Raw genomic sequence first — 13,355 nt, forward strand, 5'->3', positions numbered from 1 at the left:
AGCCCCACAAAGATTACAGGTAGCAACATGTGTAAGTGAGCGACGAAATCTCTCAGCATTGGTCAAGAGTCTATCTTTGAAGGCGATCCAAATAAAAAGTCTTATGCAGTGGGGAACATCACTATAAGGAAATACACTTTTAGTGACAATGCAAATAGTCACTAAAAGTATTAAATTCAGACACTAAAATGCATAATGACAAAATTAAGTCGTCACTTATTGTTAGTAATAACTCCGTCACTATTATATCAGTGACAATTTTTAGAAAATTATCACTGTTCATTACTTTTGTGACCATCTATTTGACACAATTGTCAATATAAATTGTAATGAATTTGTTTGACACTAAATATATTTTGTGACCATCAATATTGACATTCTAAGTATTTTTTTAGTAACTAAATGTTTGATACTATTATCAATAAAAATTATGATAAATTTGTTTGACAGTGAAAGTATATTTTGTGACCACTAATGTCGTCACACTAAGTATTTTTTTTGTGACCAAATGTTTGACACTGTTAGCAATAACTATGTCACTATTTTATTAGTGACAACTTTAATGAATTTTGTCATAATTACTTGTATTTTTTGTGACTACATTTTTTGGCACACAAAAAATTAATAATAGTGACGAAAATTTATACACTAATATTATCCTTATTAGTGTTTATCATTACATAACTAATTTAATTAATTAAAAATTCATTATAAAATCAATTATAGTAGATAATACATTTTTAGTTGTATCCACTACAAGAAAATATACCTTTAATGACACACGAACGATGACACATGCTAATTTATGACTTGCAAAACATGTGTGTCATAAAAAAAATGTCATGTTTCTTAAAATATTAAAAATTTATGACTTACAATAATGTGTGTCATATTTAATAGTCATAATCTAAAAAATTTAGCAAATACACGGAATACACTTTTCATTGTGTGTCATCTCTAAAGGTCGTCTTTTAATTTTCCCCCCATAATTTTTCATCTTCACTTCTTTTCGGTCTCTTTTTCTAGTCTGTTTCCCTCTCTCTACGTACACTTTCAAACTTTTCAAATACCAGCAAAAATGCCCCCTCCCTACCGCATTAGCATTCTCTCGTAACCCTTTCTCTTCTCTTCTCATCTCATTTTTCTTCAAAATCAGTTTCCTTTGTTTTGTTTCTGGGGGTTCTGTTCTACAATGGCAAAGGCTAATGTCGAGAAGGTGAAGCGGCTAAGAGATTAGGTTTAAAACTACGATTGGGGAAGATGTGGGACAGAGGCATAGGTGGTGAGGCTTTTGGCTTTGAATTCTGGGTCTGAGATTGAGCCTGATAGGCCATATGCTGAGTTTTGGATGGGAACCCATGACTCATAGCCAAGTTTTATGGCTGATGATAATGGAGAATGTGGGAGTTTGGGTTTAAAAGATTGGATTTTGAAGAATCTGAATGTGCTTGGTCACAAGGTTTTGAAAAAATAGGGGCCTGATCTTTCTTTTCTGTTCAAGGTTTGTTCTTTTCTTTTACACGTATTTCTCTACTTTCTTTTTGGGAATTTCTTTTTTTTCCTCTCATTTCCTTTGATTACTGGGAAATTTAATTTTGATTTTTGTGTGCATGTGTTTGGAATTGGGTTAATGAGTTTTCTTTTTCATTTTAATGGTAATGGCTAGAACCATATCAATCAGTGTTTTATGCATTGTGCACTTGCCGATAAAACAAGTAGGATGATAAGGGAAGCCTGGATGATGGTTGAATCAGCCATTTTCTATGCTGAAACTACTTATATAATTAGAATGGGTTATATTTGAAAGAAACATAACCTCATTCTCATATATATAGCTTTGAATCCATAAAAAACGTTCAAGATTTCACAACTCAAGAAATATTGGTATGGTGTATACAGTTGTGGACTGATTCTGTGTTTCATATGCTTTAATATAGGTACTTTCATTGGCAAAACCCTTTTCAAGACAGGCACATCCGGATAAAGAATTGGCCAAAGAATTGCATAAGTTGAAACGAAATCTCTATAAGGATGCTAATCATAAACCTGAGATGGCTTTGGCCATAACAGAATTCAGGCCCTTTGTGGGTTCATTACTTTTGAGGTAATACATGAATCATGCTCGGTTTTTGGTGGTGGAACTTCCCTTTCCTGGTTGTCTTCTTCGAGTGAATTACTCTTGCCTTTATGTTTGCTAAAATTCTTGGTAGTCATATTTTGCAACTATTTTTGTCATCTATGCTGTCAAGTTATGATTATGGGAATGATATGCATGATGAAACTTTGATTCCAAATCACATCCAGAATCGAGACATAAGGTAATCTATCTTGACTTTCTGTGAATCCACATTCACCTTTTCTGGTTGGTGTTGTTTTTTCCTAAACCGCCTAGGCATAAATATTATACTTGCTATCTTTAGGTGAAATTTAATGTCACCGTGCTAGAACGTTCTCATGTCTATTGATATTAGAGGATTATTAATATTTTTAAACTTATTTTCTGTATATATTATGATGCTCCAGGACAGGTACCATCACATTATAGAAGTTTGATACCCAGTCTAGCAATTTCATAGAGTTTCTGCATGCTGAAGAATATAATATTTTAATTGTGAAAAAAAGATAAATATTCAATTGTATTGTTTATCCTTTCTTTGTCCTGTACTACTTATTTTTTGTTATTTCCAAATAATGTCTAAAATATTTTTAGGATTGTTGCAGGTTGTCAATATTTGTTTTGTATTAGTTGATGGATGCTTTTTGTTTGTACTTACCATTTTCTTTGATTCTGCCAACTATTGTCATATATATGAAGCAAGTATTTTTTTCTTCTTTGTAGGAGCTTCTCGGTCGATCCACTGATTTCTTGTGTACACGCCCGGATGGTAAGGGCATATTAGTTTAAAATATTGTGTGCAAAATAAAATCTTTGTCGTGAAGCCAAAAACTGCTTAGATATATCGAAGTGGTAGCAGGTGAAGATTGTTGATTTGCAGTGCCATGTAATATTTTGCAGGATTATCCGTTACCGAACCAAACTTAATTTTACTCCAACTCTTTACATTTCAGTTCCCTCTCTTTCAACGAACAACGGATTTAAAGACTTCTTACTGTGGAACGTCTCCGAAAGAATTCTTTGTGGAAACCTTATGTACTTAACATATTTGATTGTTTTCTTTTATTTATTATTTATGTGGATTTAAAGACTGGTTCAGGTATCTTGATATACTTCCCACCACTTTTGGGAATCCGTTATGGTTTACCGATGATGAGATGCTGGAATTGAGAGAAACAATCTTGTATAGAGCAACTGAATTGCGGGTAAATATAAGCATATAGTTTAACATTTCTCTTGAAGATGAAATGCATGTAATTTGACTACCCATGATGATGAAAGTTAGTGTAATTGTTTTATAGAATTGAATTTTTTGGTTGTTAATTTTATTTTTAGACTTGAAGGCAGTGGCAACATGGGAAGTTCCTGTCCCAAAGGTAAGCATTAATGCATTATTATTTGTAATCAATAAGCTTAATTCTCAGTATTATTGGAAACGTTCTTTAATAAAATGTAAGTTCCACTGTCAATATGCCTTTTGTTCCTAATATTTTTTGTGTTGTTAATTAGTTCTCTTTGTTTGGGGCTCTGATGCTATACTTTTAACTGATCTATGAATTTCTTGTTTTTGCCTTTATGATATCCTTTGTGTATTCTATTTTTCATGCATATAGCATCGCAAGCCTATTTCAAAGTTAAATTACTATTAATAGTTTATTCCCGAGGACATTTAACTTATATGTGACTTTTGTGGTTATCAACTGATCGGTATGTAATTTACTAATCTAATTTGCTAAATCAGTGCGATTGAATAATTCATGTTTCCATACTTTATGCATTATTGTCCGTCTTTCCCGCCTTAGAGGGATTGTAATTGGAGTTCTATGTGCCAAGCTGGGTATTTGAGTTGTATTATATTTCCCGTTTAGAAGTTGTGAATTAAGCATGCTGATAAACATAATTGAATTATTTTGATTCTTAGTTTTGACATATTTGGACTGCTTAGCGTTGTACTATTCTTGTTCCTTATCACTTCATTTTCAATTTTCTTTTGTAGATATACAATGAGCAAATAACAGATTTATTGGATCCAAATCAAAGAAACCTGCAGGTAGAATGGATTTTGTGCTATAATTTTGGGAAGGGTTTGGGAACAGCTGGTGCATCTAATGTTCCTACTAGTTCAGTTGAAGCCAATGCTCATTCGCAGCCTGTTTCAAGAGTTCTCGACTCTGAAGAAGCAACTTCAAAATTGCAGAAGAAGCTAGAGGAGTTGCATCTAAGATCTTATAATATGTTAGTATCTTCTTGTGATAATTTGAGAACATTCTTGGTTTTTTGTTTTCAAATAGCCATAGGTGATGGATATTATGTTTGTAACTTAATGTGAATATATTGTATGCAAATGGATTGTTTGTATATAATATGATATATATATTTAGTATTATGAGGCATTAAATGTGATTTAGTTTGATTATTTGTCAATCTACAATATATATATATATATATATAACAATAATTTACGAAATACAATCATGACACACGAATGTGTGTCATATTTTTTAATGGCGTGTGCTTCAATGACACGCAATATAAGTCATACATGCATGTCATAAATTTATGACACACAAATGTGTGTCATCTTAATTTATAACGGGGGCTTCAATGAACGTCATAAATGCGCGTCATAAATGTGTGTCATAAATGCGCGTCATAAATTTATGACGCACAATTGTGCGTCATCTTAAATTCATGTCGGTGGCTTCAACGACAGGCAAATGTGTGTCGTCCGCACCCATAGATGACGTGCAATGCGCGTCATTAAAGGGGTTTTTTCTACTAGTGATCCACTTCTTTACGACTCTCCTAACCTAATTTACTTAAGGGATCTAGTGTCTTATCTCGCTAGACCAACTAATTGTTAGTTTCACATGTTATTTTTTGATAAATTAATACAATGTATGGCTTATGAGATGATTGAACCTGGGCCGCCTTCAGGGAAATAATGCAATGTCTAACCACTATGCTAAGAAATAAATATTTGTTGTTAAAAAATATATATAATATTTATGTTAAACTATTATTGGAATTAATTTTATTTATTTTAATATATATAATATTAATTATTATTATACTAATTTAATTAAACTCTATGATTTCTTATATGAAATACGTTCTAAGTTTATTATAAAAAATAATCATATAAATATTAAGATTTAAATCTAAAATAATGCAAAGTGTCCTTACATTATATTTAAAAAATAAAATAAAATAAAAATATTTTACAATGTATTATTTTTTGTGGTGAAAGTCCTAACTTAAAAAATAAAGTATTAATATTAACTGGTGTTTGTAAAATTCACATATATCTCAATAAAGAACATAAATTACATAAAAAACTAATCAATTTTTTTGAAAAAAAAAACTAATCATAATTGAAGATTAAATGACACTATTAAAGCTTATATATCGTCAGTCATTATTTAGTTAATAAAAATAAAATTCATAATAATATAAAACAATATATTTAAAAAGTTAAGGTAATTTTATTAGTCATTTATTAGTCATATAGTCATGGTATAATTTGGATTGTTATTGAAATTTAAAATTTTAAAATGTATATAAACTAAAATTGATCAAATTAGATCATAATAACTAAAACCAAGATTTACACACAGTATAGAGACTAATAACAAAATTCTACCTTGTGACAAACTATTTTATCTTAACAACAATTTTAATTATTATTGATGTCAATATTTATCACAACAAAAAGTAAAATTTTAAGTGACAAGCAACTTTATTGTCACAACAAATGTCAAATAATAGTGATTACTTTAAATGTCATATGATTTCTCGTCAAGAAAGGTGCGAATTTGCATATTCTAATAGTGTCAAAATTTTTGTGACGATGAAATTTGTGTCGCAATTATATACTTACAGTGAGAATTTAATTGTGAAAAAAATATATAATCATCATATTTTACTATTTGTCACCAAAAGTTTACTATGGTAGTGTCGTACAAATTTTTTGTCACCAAAAGTTTACTATTTGTGACAAAATTATTAATAGTCACTATCAGCTTGTCTGTAAAAACCTTTAGTCTTATACTGATACTTGTGACGTAATTTAAGATTGTTACAAGTATACCATTATAAAATGGTAAACTTACTAGTGAAAAATGTTATTGTCACAAATATGAATAATAATAGTGACCATTTAATATGTTATAACTATTACTTAGTTTCCTGTTAAAAAGTTTATGCCAATTCAAGCATTTTATTTGTGACTAAATAGAAGACACAACTATTCACTACAAAAATGACAAAAATAATTGTCATCACAAATAACCAACTAAGACTAGTGACAAAAATAATTGTCGTGACAAACACCGACTAAGACTAGTGACAATATTTTCGTCACTATAATAATGGAGTTGCCCTTCCGAGAGTTCGACATGATCCTAGGTATGGATTTGTTGTACAAACACAAAGCTAGTTTGAAATGTAAAACTAGATAGCTCAAGTTAAGGATGGATGATGGTACCAAGCTAGTAATGACTAGTGAGAAATCAGGTTAGCCAAGGATAGTGTCAGCCATAAAAGCCAAATGATTGATTGACCAAGGTTATGAGGCCTTCTTGGATCACGTGGTTGATACCTGAATTTTAGTTCCAATAATCGTGGACATCTGAGCAGTGTGAGATTTCCTCGATGTATTTTTGGAAGAGTTGTCGAGGCTACCGCCTTGATCGTGAAATAGAGTTTGGCATTGAGGTAATATCAGGTTCAAATCCGGTGTCTATTGTTCTCTATAGCATGGCACTGACTCAGTTAAAAGAGTTAAAGGCTCAGATTCAAGATTTGTTAGAGAAAGGCTTAATCCGACCGAGTATTTCATCGTTGGGAGCATCAATCTTATTTGTCAATAAGAATGACAAGTCGATGAGGTTGTTCATCGACTATAGACAGTTAAACAAGTTAACCATCAATAATCGTTACCCACTCCCGAGGATAGACGATCTCTTTTACTAGCTTAAAAGAGTATGCGTGTTCTCGAATATTGACTTGAGGTCGGGTATTACCAGTTGAAAGTAAAGGATATCGATGTAGCGAATACAACATTTAAGACAAGGTACAATCATTATGAGTTCCTAGTAATGTCACTTGGGCTCACCAATGCCCCGGTGGCATTTATGGACTTGATGAACTGAGTCTTTCACCCTTACCTGGATCAGATTGTAGTGGTGTTCCTAGACGACATCCTAGTGTGCTCCCATTCGAAAAGAGAGCATGATCAACACCTCTGTATTATTCTCTAAACCCTTCGAGACCGTCAGTTGTATGCCAAGTTTGAGAAATACAAGTTCTGACTCTCAGAGGTAGTATTTCTAGGACATGTTGTGCCAGCATACGACATTAGAGTGGATCCTCAGAAGATTCAGGCCATAGTCGAGTGGGGACTTCCTAAGAATGTATCAGAAGTACGTAGCTTTCTAGGTTTTGCTGAGTACTATCATCGTCCTATTCATGGATTTTTTATGATAACTGCCCCATTAACTAAATTGCTTCAAAAGGGAGTTCCCTTTGTATGAGACGAGAAACGATAGAAAAACTTCAAGTAGCTAAAGACTATTCTAACCTAAGCCCCAGTTCCAACTCAACCAGAGTTGTGAAAGGAGTTTACAATTTTTAGTGACGCCTCATTGAATGATCTCGGGTGTGTCTTAATGAAGGAAGACAAGGTGGTGGCCTACGCAGCTCTTCAACTAAAGCCTCATGAGTGTTACTATCCTACCCATGATCTCGATCTAGCAACAGTTGTATTTACCTTGAAGATTTGACGACACTATTTGTTTGGGAAAAGTAGCACATCTTCACAGACCATAAGAGTCTTAAGTATCTACTCACCCAGAAAGAGTTGAACTTGAGGTAGCATAAGTGGGTTAAGTTGCTCAAGGACTACAACTGTGTGATAAATTACCATCCATGAAAAGCAAATGTTGTGGCAGACGCCTTAAGCAAAAAATGAATGTTAGCTTCGCGAGCTCTCCTTACGCGATTGAGCTTATCTAGTGATGGTGGGTTGGTAGCCAAGTTACGAGTCGAGACAGAACTGGGCAGTGAGACCAAGAGACTACAGAGTTCATATGAGCAGTTGAAGGCTCGAGTTGTGTAGGTTCACCGAGGTGAGGCGCCAGGATTTGAGTTGCGCAATGATGGCGTGTTGTACTTCAGTGGTCGATTATGTGTTCTTGTAGATACTCAGTTGCATAGCAAGATACTTCATGAAGTGCATCACAGCCTACTGTAAGTCTACCCATGTATCAATAAGATGTATAAAGAGCTTATATGGTCGTTCTGGTGGTTGGGCATGAAAAGGGAAGTGTCAGAGTTTGTCTCTCAATGTCGAGTGTGTCAATAAGTTAAGGCGGAACACTAGGTTCCCTCAGGGTTTGATGTAAGGCGAAACTACACTCTTTGGTGAGAAGAGTAGATAGCCTTATTGTGTCCCGATCTAGGATTGACAAGTACTGATGTCCTTGAATTTATAAGTTTGGGCTGCAAAATAAGATAAGAAATATGATTAATAATGGACTTAATAAAGGGAATAATAATATAAGTAATGAAAATAAATAATAAGAATGAAATAAAATAAAGAAAAGATAGAGATGGCTGCGGAATTGATGGAAGAGATAGATGATGTTGTTGATGAAATGGAAATGGTGGTGATGTTGTATCTCAAACACGCCAAAGAGGAAACTATGCTATGAAGCACAATCTCGGTCTTCACAAACTTGCTTGAGGGGTGGTGATAGTGTCTTCAACCCACTAGATATCAATCTAGGAATTTTGGAATCAAGATGGAAAGAATGACGCCACAAGTATATGAATTATACTTGCTTAATCGATAAAGTTTACAAAGAACTTTGAAGAGAAATAACTCACAAGAGTATGTTTTATATAAGAGATGAGATACGTACAAATGAAGGCAAGCCACTCTATTTATAGGAAATGAGAGGGCTTGGCCGAATGGTTACAAGTTGTTTCGGCTAGATACATGTCTCTAGGAAATTACATAATGCTTGAGATGAATGAATAAGTCCTTTGGGCTTGTGATGGTTCGGCTAACTCTTCATGAAAGGCCTTAATGATTCAGTCAAAGAGTGGAGAGACATCTCCCCTGGCCGAATGGTGCATGCTTGTTCATCTTGGCGCCAATTTCCTCTCCTTGTCCAAATAGTCATTTGCCTTATCATGTTTGGCGCCAAAGCTTCCATGTGCAAGGCATGTGGTGTGACCGAATAGGCTTGGAGCTCTATCTCAAATCTCTTGGTGATTTAAGCTTCCAATGCTAGCAATTCCTTCACCAACGTGCTCCTAGATGAAAAGGCATCTTCATGGGTAACATCATTCATGAAAGGTCACAATGTTTGAGAAATGTGTCCCTTCATGTTTGAGCTGCTTATTGTGTGAATGAGCTAAAGGTGAGCTGGCCATAGATGACTTGTGACATGGTGGACGTTTGGGCAGCTCCTTGTGAAAAGGTACCTCTTGAGGTGGAAACTATTCGCGAAAAGGTACGATTTCACAAATTTTGACTTAGGACATATTTGAAGTGTCCTAAGTGGTGATGATGATGGTGCAACTCCCCAGCTGAAATAAGGTCATCTTGTAGCTCAAATCTTCAGCTTAATCTAGCTATGAGCTCACGGCCTCCGGATAACTTTTCACCAATTGTTCCTTGTGCTCTCCTAATCGATCCCATGTAAGTTTCCTTGCTGTTACATGCTCCATTTAGCTCTAATGCAACTCCCAAGTGTTGGCCGAATGTGCCTACATGCATAACATAATGAAATAAACTAAGTATATAAGCTTATATAATGTGTATATTATAATATTGTGACTATAGTATATGATAATAACTTGTATCTCATATATAAATGGATAACTTATTATCATAATAACTATAGGTATAATATATATATATATATATATGAAAATAACTATCTTATAACATATGAAATAAGTATCTATAGGTATAAAGATAGAAAGTTTCTTCCCTGGAGAGGTTGGAATAACCATGGTAAATATGATGCTGAATTGGATCACATCATCCTCCCCTTCTTTTAATCGATTGTCCTCAAATCGAATGATCGTCTTTTCCTAGTGTCCTTCCATTCAATCTTTACAAAAAGGTTCATATCCGTTGAAAGACTGCTTTGGAAGTTCTTAACCTGAAAAGAAAGAAAACTTTCATTAGAAAAAATGTGATCAAACATAACTAAAGTTAAGAAATACTTCCTGTAAATTGTATGTTCAAAGTTCATGTCTATTGAAGTCATTTTTCTTTGAACGTTGCGCCCTTTTGCATTCCAAAAATCATGTCCTTTTGTTCTTCAATAGATGTTTGCATTGATTCGTGAAAGATGATGACTCTTGGAATGGTGATGTTCTCATAAGTCACGCCCCTTGGTTGAAAAATCGCTTCCCTTTGATTTTCATTAGGCATAACTCTTGATTCTTGAAGGATCACGTCCTTTGGATGAAGAATTACCACTCTTTGCTTTTCAAAAATCGCACCTTTTGGCTCTTGAAAGGTCACGTCTTTTAATTTCCCAAATCGATGGATTGTGTCACTTGGATCATCCTACAAATCAAAGAAAATTCATGTATTGTCAAAGTTAGAAAAATCTTCATTGACCTTGCGCCTCGTCAGTAAAAATCTTTGTAACAAGCACTTAGATGTATAAGCACTTGTTTTTGGAATGTTTTCTTCCTGGATTAACTTCGATTTTCCTTTCCTCATGGCCTCAACACTTTGTTTCATCTTGATTTGCTCAACTTGGACTTGTTTAGGCGTCAAGGGTGTTAGGATGATCTTCTTTCCTCCATGGTTGAATGAATACTGATTGGTAAAACAATCATGAATGGTCCTCCTATCATATTGCCATGGTCTTCCAAGGAGTAAATGGCTAGCATGTATAGGAACAACATCACACATAACCTCGTCCTTGTACTTACCAATTGAAAAAGGGACTATCACCTGTTTGTTGACATTAAGTTCACCTCGCTCATTAAGCCATTGTAGTTTGTAGGGATTTGGAAGTTTCAACGTTTGCAATCCCAATTTCTCCACCATGATGGTACTGGCAACATTAGTACAACTCCCTCCATCTATAATCATGAAACACACTTTTTCATTCACATGGCAGCGGGTATGAAAGATGTTTTCCCGTTGTGCATTGTCTTCTACTACTTGGGCACTTATACTTCTCTTGACCACTAGGGCTTCACCTTCCACAAGAGCACCAATTTCGGTTTCTTCCTCCACTTTTGTTGGTGGTGCTTCTTCTTCTTCATGGTCAGATTCAATCTCACCATTTCCAAGTAATAACATGGTGTTTCTATTGGGACATTGTGTGGATATATGCCCCCTCCCAAGACATTTAAAACAACAGATGTCTCTTGTTCGTTCAGGGATCTCTTTTCCTCGATTCTCCTTACCAAGTTGGGATGCATTTGATGATTCGGCTTTTTTCTTGATAGGAGTAGGAGTAGACTTCTTCAAATTGTTAGGACTCCATCTCGAAGGCATGGTAGTGCGAGATATAGATCTCCTTCGTAATTGCCTCTCTATTTTCATAGCCATTTGCACCATTTCATCAAGTTCGATATAATGATAAAATTCTAGTGTGTTGGCAATCTCAGGATTGAGTCCAACAAGAAATCTAGCCATGGTTGCTTCACGATCCTCCTCAATATTGACTCGGATCATTGCCACTTCCATTTCTTTATAATAATCCTCCACACTCCGTTGGCCTTATTTCAAATTCTACAATTTCTGAAACATGTCTCGGTGATAATGAGTAGGAATGAAACGTTTACGCATGATACCTTTCATTTCGAGCCATGTTGAAATTGGTCTCTCTCCATTCCTTCTTCAAGTAATAGTAAGTTGATCCCACCATATCAAAGAATAATCAACAAACTCCATCGTTGCCAATCTTACTTTCTTGAGTTCAGAATAGTTATGGCAACTAAACACATATTCCACCTTGCTTTCCCATTCAAGATAGGCTTCTGGATCAGTCTTCCCTTGGAATTGAGGAATTTTGATTTTGATGTTGCTCATATTATCATCAACATTGGCACGCCTAGGTCTTTGTATCAATGTTGGTTCTTCTTCATCATAAGGATTTGGGACATCATCTTCTGGAAGAGGTTGTTGCCTCCGAGGGAGTATTATTATTTCTAATTTATGGTTGATCTTGTCTTTGGTCTAGTTTCTCATGGAGAGCATCAAATTTTGTTCGAAACATTCTCATCATTTCTCCAATCAGTGCTTGCATTTGCAAATTGGGTTGACCTTCATTTCCTTTAGGACTTTGAGACATGGTTAGTAAATAAAACAAAAAAATAAACCTTACCATCACACTCACAAAGTCTCACAACTTCACTCCAAAGAAAAGATAAGATCACTCCACTCAACACTCGTGTTTACTCTCGGGAATATATATTTGGCTTTTAACAATTCCCCTTCTGATCTCACTCTCTCAATAGCCTTTTTCCACTCAATTTCTCTTGCTAAGTCCTTTGAGGAACTTACTCAAGATTATAACAAGTTAATTCCTTCCTTGTGTGCGTCGGCTGCAAGTAGGTTAGGGTAGAAAGAATAGAAGAAATGGAAAGGTAGAAGAAAGGTTTTAAGGTATTAAAAGAAAGAAATGGTTGAAGACAAGGAAAATGAAATTATGGAAAAGAAAGAAGGTGACTTACAATTCAAGAAACAACACTTACTGCAACCTTTCTCAAGAAACAATAAGGTTATCTTCTCTTAGTGTAGATGGCCTCTTTGATGTACTTGCAAAGGTATAGCACTTTTCCTTGGCTTGCTTTCTCTTTTGAATTTCTTTTCTTTTTTTTTTTTTTTTTTTTTTTTGATTTTTCTCTTCTTCTTTCTTTTTGCACTCCAATTTTGATGTAGGAGTCTTTTTCTTTTGCTTTGCACGCCAATGACACTTTTGTTGTCAATCCAACTATGCTCTGATTACCGCTTGATGTAAGGCGAATCTACACACTTTGGTGAGAAGAGTAGATAGCCTTATTGTGTCCCGATCTAGGATTGACAAGTACTGATGTCCTTGAATTTATAAGTTTGGGCTACAAAATAAGATAAGAAATATGATTAATAATGGACTTAATAAAGGGAATAATAATATAAATAATGAAAATAAATAATAAGAATGAAATAAAATAAAGAAAAGATAGAGATGGCTGCGGAATTAATGGAAGAGAT

The sequence above is a fragment of the Hibiscus syriacus genome, unplaced genomic scaffold, assembly GCF_006381635.1.
Source record: "Hibiscus syriacus cultivar Baekdansim isolate YM2019G1 unplaced genomic scaffold, ASM638163v2 tig00111213_pilon, whole genome shotgun sequence".
NCBI classification, from domain to species: domain Eukaryota; kingdom Viridiplantae; phylum Streptophyta; class Magnoliopsida; order Malvales; family Malvaceae; genus Hibiscus; species Hibiscus syriacus.